The sequence below is a fragment of the Triticum aestivum genome, chromosome 6D, assembly GCF_018294505.1.
Source record: "Triticum aestivum cultivar Chinese Spring chromosome 6D, IWGSC CS RefSeq v2.1, whole genome shotgun sequence".
NCBI classification, from domain to species: domain Eukaryota; kingdom Viridiplantae; phylum Streptophyta; class Magnoliopsida; order Poales; family Poaceae; genus Triticum; species Triticum aestivum.
The window spans coordinates 448,395,979-448,408,748 of record NC_057811.1 but is presented as its reverse complement, the minus strand read 5'-3'; the positions used below and the strand labels follow the sequence as shown (position 1 = coordinate 448,408,748).

General features: G+C 44.4%; 1 long non-coding RNA gene across 1 annotated transcript; it reads left to right on the top strand.

The window, feature by feature from the left end:
• Positions 1-2,844: 2,844 nt before the first annotated feature.
• On the top strand, positions 2,845-6,162 carry LOC123145753 (uncharacterized). Its single transcript, XR_006472401.1, has 2 exons — positions 2,845-5,776; positions 5,888-6,162. It is a non-coding gene; the product is annotated as an uncharacterized lncRNA (long non-coding RNA).
• The last annotated feature ends 6,608 nt before the right edge of the window (positions 6,163-12,770 follow it).

Genomic DNA, 12,770 nt, shown 5'->3' with positions numbered 1-12,770 from the left:
GCTTCTAGTATGGGCTTTCAGAAAAATCTTTACTTCGGCTTTCTAAATTTGAAACTTTTGAAATTTCATGCTTTCACGTTTTAACTTTCAAAAATTAACTTTTAGAATTTTGAACCTTTAACTTTTTGAAATAAAATCTGAACTTTCAAGCTTTCAAAATCCACAAAAGGAAAGAACGAAAAAATGAGATGAAAATGGAAAAGAATGCCGTTGGTAGGGCCCCTCCGCACTGCGTGCAGTGCCCTCCCTGCGCAAAAATGTGATGCCCCCCGCTTGGTGGGCTCTCCGCATTGCCAACGCTCGCGTGGGGGATGTTTGATCAAGGCCGCAACTCGAGGAGAGGGAGGGAATTCGCTTTCTCAACTCATATATTGCACTAGATAGACTGTGATAGATAGGGTAAATTGGATGTGCATAGAGTCGTTCCCTTTGAAACCCTTCGTGCTACATCTATTAGATTAAAAAAATACATCACACATATGGTGCATTAGGCCCGCAAAAAAGTAACCAGTACTTCGAATGTTGCGGGTGCTTTGCCTATCGGCGCCCTAGCTGCGGGCCATCCTAGTTATGGGCACAACGCAAGACGATTTTTCGGTGGTTTCTTCTGGGGTATTTCCAAGTCAATTTTCTCAATTTTGCTCTATTTTTATTCTTTTCTAAAAAATATAAATATTTTTGAAAAATAGTCAACATAATTTTAAGGAATGTGTGACCACTTTTAGAAATCGCATGAACATTTTTTAAAGTCACATTAATCTTTTTTTATAAAAATACGTGGACACATGTTGAAATTATATGAAGATTTTTAAAACTGTGCGATTATTTTTAAAATTACACGAACATTAAAACAAAGGCATGAAAAAAAATATTCAGGTATTTTTAAATCTTCAAGCCTTTAAACTAAGTTCAGGTACTTTTTTTAATGCTGGCGTGATTTAAAAAATGGTCAGGTGTTTTTAAAAAAATCATGTGTTTTTTTAAAATGATTATGTAAATTATGTAACCTCAATAGGAACTAAAAGAAGAAAAACAAAGCAAAACGTACAGGTACGCCATGGCCACCTGATCCATGACCACCAGCAGCATTATGGCCAGCAGCAGTACCAACAAGAGGAAAATGGCAACGACGCCATTGCTGGCTAATTGACACGATATCTTCCCTCCTTACTTCTTCTTCTTCCTCCTGTGCCTTCCATACAACCAAGATTTGAATTTATAACGTGCATGCAGATGATGGAGAGATGATGAAATGGGGAAGGGGTCGATTAATTTATAACGTGCGGCTATTTGGCTCCTGAGCTCATCTGCTGCCGCCATGAACAGTAAATAAAAAACTAAAGAAATTCAAAAAATGCAAATTTATTTTGCACGAAAGATGCTTTGGTGCGTGAGGACCGTTCCAAATTTTAGCTCATTTGAACATCTGACTAGCTCCCAGCAGAAAAATTTGGGGTCTATCAAACAATTTACTGTTCATGTATGGTCCTGACCCAATTTGTCTTTCTTGCTGGGAGCTACACAGATGTCAAAATGAGCTGAAATTTGGACGGGATCTCACACGCCAAAGCATCTTCCATGCAAAAGATATAAAATTTAGTTTTTTATAAAAAATGTAGTATTTTTTAATTTACTGTTCACCGGGTGAGCCCGAGCTCAGTAATGGATATTCGATCCCCACTAACCTATTTATCTTGATATGCAGCCTATCCACATCATCATTCAACATGCATCATCCACCTCAGCAAATCTGCCACCTCGTATAAGAAAATCCACTAAACAAAGATTGGCTTCTCCACTCCCCGTACATCTGTTGCTCTTCCTCCCCTTTGGCTCCCTCATCTTAAATCCTCCGGTGAGCCCTCTCCCTTCCCAATCCACTCTAAGGACCATGATTCATGCTCTACCATCGTTGTTGTGACACCGAGGAATGACAAGGCCGCTGCCATGGGATCTTGAGAGGGCTAGAACTATACAGAGCTGCAGTGCAAACAAAGGTGAGTCTCTGCCGCCTCAAGCAGATTGTACGCCCTAGCTTTCGAATTTCTCAAGCACCATGGTTGCTTTCATACTTTTACGGAAACACTAACGCCCACATGTGTGGGCGTTAGCCAACTCACCCACACGCCTCGATCGCCGTCTAGTTTGCACGAATCTTAGCACGAAATGGCTGATTTTGTATGCCACGTAGGACAACTCGTGTGTGTGGCGTGTGAGGGAGTTCGCCCGCACGTCGGTTTCCTCTCCGCGGTCAACGGTTGCCAGTCGGGGCGTGCGGTGGAACTGCCGTGACGCCCGCACGCCACGCCCGACTGTGTTGCCGTCTACCACGTCTCGCCACTTCGCCCCCCTCCCCTCGCAGTTCCATTACTCCCCTCCACTTCATTACTCCCCCAACCCACCATCCATACTAGTTCAGTCGATTGGAGGAGAAGCCGAGAGGAGAAGGCGGCGGTGGAGGCACTACAAGAAACCTATTAATCCATGACGGATTTCTGGTGACGGCTCTCTGATCCGTCACGGAAACCGTCACTGATTAACAAGATGCAAATGGGCCTCAAAAGGGTAGCCCCTTTATGACGGACATCGAGGGACCGTCACGTAAACCGTCATGGATCGACCAGATAGGCCTAGCAGGGCCTAGCTTTTTTTCTTTATGCACCATCCGGACCATCACGGACAGCTCCTGTTGATGTGTCAATGTGTGCCCCCCTTGTTTGGCCCACATGTCAGTCAAATGCTGTCGAGAAAATAAAAAAGAGAAGGGCGCGCGCGGGGAGATGAAGTTGACCAGCCAGCCAAAAAAAAAGCCAAAGTCCAAGAGCGCGCGGAGGTGCAAAATTTTAAGTCGCCGACGCGCGGGTGGCAATATTTTTGAGCCAGCCCATTTAACTCCATGGTCCACTCCCACCTAACCCTAATTCCCATTCTCTCCCATTCCCTCAGCCGCCGCCACTCCTATCCTTCTCTGCCGCTCCACACCAGCACCGGAGACAGCACAGAACCACCCTTACCTCTCCCGATCCACCACTCCGTGCCCGCCTCCATCCATCATCTGTCCTCTTCCTTCTCCGTGTCCGGTGAACAAGCACGGCGAGCTCCGAAGGTCACCTCCTACGACGCGGAGGCGCGCGTGGGTGGGGCTCCTGAGATCCGTGGTAGTGTCGACCAGACGGCAACGACGGCGGCGTCCGCGAAGATGCGAGATCCGTCATCACGGCGGCGTCCGCGAAGATGCGAGATCCATGGTGGTGGCGTGCCGAGGTGAGGTACATGATGTGGCGACACCGCCACAGATCCAAAGTACAGCCCTTGTGGCTGGGTCCAGTTATCCGTCAGCCACGCCGCCGTCGGTCCCCTCGTCGTTGCGGATGTCTTCTCCATCCGTGGTGAGTAGCCTCCACTCGCCGCTATTCACTTTCTCCGGCCGGAAAGACCAAGTATGTACATCCGCATCGTCCCTTACCCTCCCGCCCCCTCTGTTCATCTCCATGGATGGATGTAGCCGTTCTTGGTAGAGGACGGCTGCAGGCTTCGTTGGCCAGGCTGAATCGGTACAGGCAAAAAATCTGGGCATCTGCCATGTCCGTCATTAAAACGAATAGCAGAAGGCACGAGCACCACTTCCTGGGCTGCTTGTTCATTACTGATTATTTGTGCTTTGTAGATGTAGGCTGTTCTGCTTCCTTCCTAATTACATTGTGCCGCACATTCATCTTTTGTACTGGAAACAAAAAGTATTAGGTAAATTTATGTTCTTGTTGCAGTTCAGGCATTGCTTTGTAGTTGTACACTGCTAATTCAGAAGTCTGATGTATGTTGTCTGATTTTTTGAAGAGTAATTGCCCACAGCATTTATTTGCCAGCTTTTACAATTGAGAAACTCGTACCATTTTATACCTAAATGAAGAAAAACTGATATCTGCAGATTCTGTAGGTACATGCTATTTCTTATCTGCAGTTTTATTGCATGTATTTTGTTGAGAAAAAGTGCCATGCCTGCCACGTCCCACGTCCTCCGTCCGCCTCATCATCCCTGGCGAGCTTGCCAAGAACGCCATTCTTGAATATCTATGAAGTTTGGATAGTGCACTGAATATTCAGGTTTTTCAGTGCCAGGTTCATTTTACTGCATAGTGTCCAATCTTCTGCATGCACATAATGGTGATGGATCCCATATGAGTCAGGGCATCTAATGGTCTTTGTACAACTAAAAACATTTTTTACTTAGTGATATCTGCACTGCCCTTGCCTACATAATTTGCACATCTCACATGGACCAGGAACATTTTTTACTTGGTGATTATATCTACACTGCCTTTTCCTGCACATGCTCTTTATGTTATGCATACACTTTACTCAAACATCTATTTGCCCTTATGTTCTGCTATGGCACTCGCTCAATTTACATTTGTGAATTATGATTGCTGGAAGTAAACTTGACTGAAAATACACGTAATTCATGCTTGTTCTTCTAACAAAAAATTCAGTCCATGCTTATGTCCCTGTGTCACTGAAGAAGATAATTTGGAATCCAGCTCTTTTACTTTTTTTGGTTTAGTTACTTCATGAGCACAACACTTCTTACTGCTGGCTATTTTTCTTTTCTCACTGTGCGAGCACTAGCAGTGTAGAATTTGTGAGATCTGCTAGTTAGTTAAGCAACTACTAGTTTAATAAGTAAATGCCCATGAGATGCTCCTGTTGGTACCTTCGATTTTTCTTCTTTATGGAGAGAAAGTAATTCATTAATCTCACTGAATCCATCTACCAAGAGTAGATTGTTTGTTAACTAGGCCTGCTATTACACTGCTTCTCTGTTATATATTATGTGCAAACTACCTCTGTGTTATGTGGTGAAAATTGCCATCATATCGATTTCCACACAATAAGTTGATGAATTTATGCCACATGATCTTTGCTCAATTTAATATATATCACAATTTGATGATGAATTTCTTGTTCTTAGTACATGCCACCATGTTCAGGATGTTATGTACTAAATACCTCCATCTAAACAAGTTGTAAAAATATTTTTTTCCTGCCCTTTACTCTGTTTTATTTATTTATATTAGAAATTGGTGCAGAGTTAGATATGTGTAGAGCTTGAAGATTTGTCCTCTTAATTACAGATGGTGCCCAACATTTGGTAATCTTATAAACCTGACCAAAGCTAACTCTTAACTATACCAGGTATATGGTCTTCTCCGTAGCAGCAGTAGTTGAGACATCATTAGTAGTGGTTAGGTTTGCACTTATGGTACGAAATGATTCTACAAAGTTTAGTTGACAGGTTTGTATGGCCTCAACTACTGCTGCTATAGTACTTAGTTATGTGATGTGTGTTTTGTTATTTTATCATTTGAATTTTATTTGACACATTTTTTTGTGTTTTGTTACTTTGTCATTTGACTTTCATTACTGCCTTGATGTCTAATTCAATGATTACCTGACTTCTTAATATGGTTGTATAAATAATCCTTCTGTTTTCCCTTCTTCTGGTTTGCAAGCTAACAGTTTAATTGATGTTGAGTTTCTTCGCTTATTACAGCAGAGGTGATGGATTTTGTACAACTGTATTTCTGGAAATGCGTGTACACAGAATTACAATCTGAAGGAGCGATGGAAGTGAAGATTGCGCGCTTTTATTTAAGATTACTAATAGTAAATGGTATATTGTTTTTGCTTCAGATTTAGGAGTGTTAGATCGGCTACATAGTGCATTTGTTCAGTCTCGAATTGCTAGTGTTATTACTAGCATATTCTCTAATTCTTGGTATTATTCAACATCTACTCTGTCTCAATTTTGTATCACATCTCATATTGAATTGTGGATCATCATTTTGCTTAAAATGGTCTTGCCTTTGAGTGTTTTGATTTTATGCAGGTTTGGCAGTTAATCTGTGTTCCTGGAGATTGAACTTTTTCAGCGAGAATTATTTGGGTTCGGAAGCTGCCCTGAAGCGGTGCTGAAGTGTTGGAGACTAAAAATCTGCTAGTAGTGCATTTTCTTTGAAGCCATGTTACTCTTTTCTTTAACAAAAATGCTTAAAGCGCTTTCTAGATATGCTTGTGATGTTTTGAAGTCATGTTTGAACACTGTATTGTCATGTGAACAATTGATATTTTTGAATGAATATAATTTGGTTGTCCTATTGTAAATTCTGTTGCATTGAGAAAACAGGCAGGACAAAAAAGGGCTATTAAGTAGGACTAAAAAATAGGCACGCTAATGGCAGGTGAAAGATAAACATTATTTGGTTGGACTGTCCACTAAATTGGGCCAAATCTCTAACTGGGCTGGTTACAACATGGGCCATGTTATCCTCCACGTCAGATCCAGGTAGATGCCATGTTGCAGCCATGTCATGTAAATCGGTGACGGTCTGTTCCGTCACAGCCTAGTTTGGGCTTGGCGGGCCTGGGGCAGATCCATGACGGCCAAGAACCGTCATGGGAAGTATGATATCAAATTATGACGCGATATACATGCGGATTTCGGATACGTCATGGGTGGGCACACATTGTCATGTATTAACAAGTTTCTTGTAGTGAGGCGGAAGAGTCGACGGCATTCGCGACCGTTGGTGGGGCTCGCCGGACCGGAGCGTCTTCGCCGGAGTGCCGCAGATTGAAGGTAATGCTCCATCCCACACTCACATTCCTGCCTGCATTCCCCCTCCCATATGTGGTTAATTTCCGCTCTAGATTCCTCGAGATTCCGGTGGTTTCACGGTGCTCCGGCGTCCCCGTCGGCGGTGGAGTCCGGTGCTTGCCGTTTAGGGCGGCATTGCGCAGTTTCGTCGCCGCCGCGGTGGCAGCCATGCCGATGTGGATCGGCCTGTCCACAGCCACATCCGGGTTCTGCCTTGCGATTGAGCCGGCGATTTTTCTAGATGTTAGTTATGTATTGCTTCAGAATGCTAAGGCCATCAGTGTAGGGGGTTTTTTGTTGTTAATTTTGAGGATATGATAGTTGCGAATGAACCCTAGATCTAGGTATGTGCATTTCAAAGTGTAGTATAATGGCAGCCATGGCATTTTCAGCAACTATCTTCACTGGATGGCAACTAATTTCCTGATCAACCGTGTCAGTTGCCACAAATATGCTTTCCATGTGGCAACTAAATTTGTGAACACACTATGGCTGTTGCCATTCTGTAGGCAGGATAATGGGCAATTTCACTATACTATAGATTCAGTTTGCGTTTTGCCATGCTAACTTGTGATTTCTGAACATATTTGGCTGTATTACATGGCAACTCATTTTTTATATGAGGCCAGGGTGTGAATTGCCACATTACATGCTGTGTAGTGGAAGTTGTCTGCCCTTTTTTGAAGTGCCTTGCATTTAACATGACAACTTGAACCTAGTACATTTGCTTGTGAACACATGACAACTCATTTTCATATGAGGCCAGGGTGTGAGTTGCCACATTATATGTTTTGTGCAGTGGAAGATGTGTGCCTTATTTTGTAGTGCCTTGTCCTAACATGGCAACTTGAACATTTTTAAAGTGCCTTACGATCTGACACATATTCTTTATGAAGCCAATGTGTGTAGTTGCCACATTTCTTGTTGACAATCCTAGGGGGGGGGGGGGTGTTCCTATGATATTGCCTCATTTTGCCACTTTCAAATGAGCCTATATGGCAAGTAGATTCTGCTAGCTGGCAACTGCTTCCTTCATAAGCTCATACACGTCCAGTTTGCCATGCTTCTGCAATTTGCTTTTCCATTTTTGATTTATTTTTTCTACATTTTTGTGCATGTTCAGCACATGGCAATTACTGTCCTCTTTCAGATGCTTAAACTTTGGGGCAATCATTAGAGTTTTATTTTTTCCGTTCATCGATGATATCAAGTGAATACTTACTTTATGCAGTTCTTTTTGTATCTGTCGGCTGCGTTTTCATTTCACCCTGACATGTGTTTTGTTCTTACCTCAGCACAATGGCTCGCGGCGACCATCAAGACGATGATGATGACTTCATGGAGTTACCGCAACAGAATCGCGCAACTGGTCGTACAAAAGATGGCGATGAGGTCACTTTCCACCCCCATATGTTTTAATATCACATTGAATTTGTAATCTTCTGTTAGAAACCAAATTTTCACGACACTCAAACATGGCAACAAATGATCATTTGTCTGTTATGCAGAAGAAGAAACATTATCGCAATAGGGCTTCACAAGAACGCCTGACTATATTGACTGAGGGATTTACTGACGAGCAGAAGGGAGCTGCTGATGAGATGGGGATGCAGGCTCTGATGGATGTTCGGTGCAAGAACCTAGTGAACCCTGCATGCGACTGGCTCGGTGAGATTTATGATCCTGCCTCCAGGGAATTTGTGATTTCGGGACGTGGAAGACTGCCTTTGGACGAGGAATCCGTGTTCTGCACTTTGGGTGTGCCTCGTGGAGAAATCAAAGTCCCGTACGAGGTGAATAATAAGATTGAGGAAGCCTTTTTCGCCCGTTTGTTTCCTGGGACGACATCCATGCCGAATACGACTGTGCTGGCAACTTCGCTGGAGGGCATGAAAACCCATGGCGAGTTTTTAAGATGAAGCTCCTCATGTACCCGATCTCAGCTGTTTTTGCGCCTACCACATCTCTTCGCCCAAGCAACAAGTGCTTCCCCATCCCGGTGAATGCTCTATCTCTACTCCTTTCTTCCTTCAATCTTTTGATTCTGATGTCATCTGTAAGCTAGTCACTGCCAGTTATTTTGATGCTTTCATTTGAGTGCTGATGCGGCAACTTTTTGTCTTGAAATTTGTGTCGTGCATGCGAAGTTGAAAGATGTGAAGAACATGAATTGGTGTAAATTCATCGCGGACTTCCTGCATGATGCATTCGCAAACAAGAAGTACCAGAAGGGCTGTCGACTGCACTTAATGGTATTTTTCCCCTACTCTTTTGCAAAAACTCTTACCACGGTTGAATGTTTTCCCAAATCAACATGTCAGCTGTTGATAAGTGTGAACCGTTCAAGATCATGCATGGCAACCCTTTTGTTTTCATTGTTTATGTGAATTTGTTTACATGTGAAAGTGACTTCTATTTGATCCATGGCATCTGTGGTTGCTACCTACAAGGCAATAGCATTTTTCAACAACACAAAAAAATGTTGATTTCATACATCCACTCTCTGTTTATACAATATGCATGGCAACCATGATGTTGAGCTTGTGGCAACTATCATCATAACAAGATGGCAACTGCCAGCACAGCATGATGGCAACTAACACAGATAGATGGCAAATCTTTTCCCTTTCATTCCCCTTCAACTTGATGACTGAAGGACTCTACATTAGCTTCTTTTTTCAACATAGCATGATGGCAACTGACATATTTTCTTTTAAATTGTGTATACCAGCTCATGTACGTTGATCGTCTTGATCTGTCCACCATCGACTTTACTGGGATAGGAGGCCCGCCGCCTCCACATAAGTTTGCTGTCTCTGCGTGGACGTACGATGCTGTCAAGGCTGTGCTTGCCGCAGACCGGGTAACTGATACGAAATATGGGAAACTGCAGGTTAGTTTTGCCTCCTTTCTTGCACGGCAATCTTCAATTTCGATGTTGTATAACATATGAAAAATCCCCATATGGCAACCATCTGTGGCTAACAAGAGATGAATACCTTGTCAGCCATGGTTGTTTGCGCATGGCACCCATGTCTGATGCCACACGGCAACTCCGCCATCCGTGTTGAAACTTCTATTTTTCTCCTTTTTTTTACAATAGATGAATTGTTAGTCACTGTTCCTTATTTTGTCTCTTACATCCTAGTTGTTTTTGATGATTTCCAGCTGATGGCCAAGCATGCCATAGACTATAGCGTGTTTGGCGGGCTCAAAACTTTGGCAAGTGGTTGGGCGTGCACTCAGCTTCGTCTTGTCCTGCCGAGGTAATGAAGGATGTTTATTTTGTTTTTTGAAATTGTTTTTCTCTTTTTTGATATATATCTATGGTTGTTTTGGTTTTTTTGTTCTTGCGCACGTGACTATAATATGGTTGGTTACTGTTGCCTTTTGTTTCGTGCACAGGCGGGGGCACCTGTTGAGCATCTAGTTGGGCAGTTTGCTTCTGGCATGACCAGCTTGCTCGGGAAGTTGGTTGAGGGTTGGACGGCACTTAATGGCTCAGACAGCGATGCGGTTGCGAGGCAGTTCACACCATTTGTTGCAGAACGGACACATCGGCCAACTGGTTGCCGTGGCCGGTACGACTACAACAGCTCCCAGGAGCTTCCTGACACGCAAGATGAACTAGATGGAGATGGTGGTCTCGACAAGGATGATGATGACATGGAGAATGTGCAACATGAAACCGACGATGATGAACATGTTGAAGTTCGTTCAGGTGGTAAGAAGGACAAGGCTGCACCAGATGTCCCCCCACCGGAGAAAGTCATTGAACAGACAGTTGCGAGAGACAAGGGGGTGTTGCCCTTAAAGAAGGGCAGGGCTCCAGAGGATGTTGGGCAGGGCTCTGTTGGCAAGAGGTCTAGGACCGATCCCTTAGCTGCAAGGAGGAGGTTCGACATCTATTTAGTGTTTTGTTTGTCTCTCCTTTTTAACAGACCGACCCTTTTTTTCATTGTTTGCTAAGCGTGGCATGATTTTTGTGTCTCACGCTTGGTACCTTTTTTTTGCCATTTTTTTACGTGTAGTGAGGCGACAGCTGGTGGACGAGCAGTTATGAAGAAACAAGCACCAACGCCAACCCGTGTTTCTGCCCGATTGAACAAGGGTGCCCCCATTGCTGGTGACACCCCTTCCACTAGGTCGTCTCCTCGTACGTCGATGTCCAACACCGAGGATCCTGTCGTGTTGGTAGACTTGAGGAAGACAGTCAAGAAGTAGGTTATCCCTGATTTTTCATTTGTCATAGTGCTACATTTTTGCTTGATGCATTGTAGATCATACACAACCTTTCTAGTTTATACATTTATGCGGCAACTACCCGTTTGCTTTTTCAATGCAGCTGTCCAGCTTTCCACATGGGCTACTGCCATCAGTCCCACATGGCAACTGCTATTTTCTCATGATCTATTTTTTTGCTGCATGGCAACTCCTTCTTGTTCTGCATGGCAACTGCTAACTAGGCCACATGGCAATTCTTATTCCACTTATATGGCAACTACCAGCTTTCCACTGGCTACCAACCCCCTACATTGTCTTGTGTGCTCATCCATACCTAGTTCTCAAATGGCAGCTCTGGCACATCACACATTTTTTCATTTTTAAGATGGCTACCATGGGAACAATTTTTTTTCAATTTTTTATACCTTTTCATGTGCTTTTCTTGCAAGGTGAAGAAGACTACTACACGCGTGACCAAGCCGAACACTAGAGACCCACTCGAACGCATTCATTCAAAGCTGTCGACAGGTGGCAACTCAGATGTTCATGAGGCGCCAGTCGACAAAACTGCTGCTGCACCATCCACTGTTTCCACTAGCTCTGATGCAAGCGGCCAACCATCTCCACAGGTTGCAGATGTGCAGGCTACAACAACAGGCATCCATACATTTGGGAGTGATGAGTGAGTACCTGCCAGGACTACTGAGATATTGCCCACTCTGCTGGCAATGAAGGATGCTGTTGTGACCCATGCCACCCGATCAGCAAGTGTTGAAGTGGACGCTCCCGATATCAACCTAAGCAAGGAAGATTCCCGCTCATCTGATACGGATTCCAAGCGCGTGGGTGGTGGCACTTCTGCGTCCACAAAAGAAGGGGCTGCGGCGACAATTCAGAATGAGATGCCATCCACAGGTGAGACTCTTGGCACAACAGCCCCAGCTTCTGGTGGTCCAGAGGTTGCTACGGCGACCGTTTCGCGAGCTGGTCTTCCACCTAGGCGTCGTAGTCCCTGCAAGCAATCTACAGACATACCCAACGCACCAGCTGTAGTTAGGAGCAGCAGAGATGACTCTGGTTATGTGCCTGCATCCACACTGTTCCCACCACCTGCCAAAAGCAATTTTATGGAGAAAACGGAAGTCCAGAGTACAACTGACCCAGGTGGCAAGCCGGGCACGACTGACGGAGGTGAACGTCCGGAGCAGACTGTGTCTTTACCCGCCGTGGAGAACCCCAGCTTAAATCTGCGCACTTCTAAGCTCCCAGTCAACATTGGTGTCCCCTACAGCCCAAACAAGAAGATTGGCAAGAAAGTTGCGATTGATACCGCTGACAACACGCCCCGCCCTACTAATAAGCCTGATGATTCTGCAGCAGACGAGGCATAATTGTTTGTTGATCTGTCACCCCTGGATTCTACCAAGCAAGTTGTTCGCGGTCCGGCTAGTAGGCAGGAGAGGCACCCAATGGCTTTCACCCCACCGAGCTTTAGCCTTGGCATCGATCACAGTCAAGATGAACCAGTGGTGCAAGATCCTATGCCAGTTGCCTTTGCTTTCCCGACAGGCATGACCCCAATGATGGCGCAGCCAATGGCTGATGGCAGGAAGGCTGTGAAGTTTGCAAAGCCGATAGTGCAAGGTACATTTGTTCTGTGTTTATCATTTTGTTGTATACATTTTTTAGTCTGACTTTTGTCCCAAGATTTTTTTGGTTTATCACTGGTGATGGCAAATCTTATCTGATGCACATGGCAACTGGAGTTGCTGCACAATGTCACCTACAGTTTGTTGCCATGTTACAATTCCACTCGCCAAGCACATGGTAACTGGAGTCGATGCAACATGGCAACTTCAGTTCAATGACCTTGGCAACTGTAGTTGTTGCC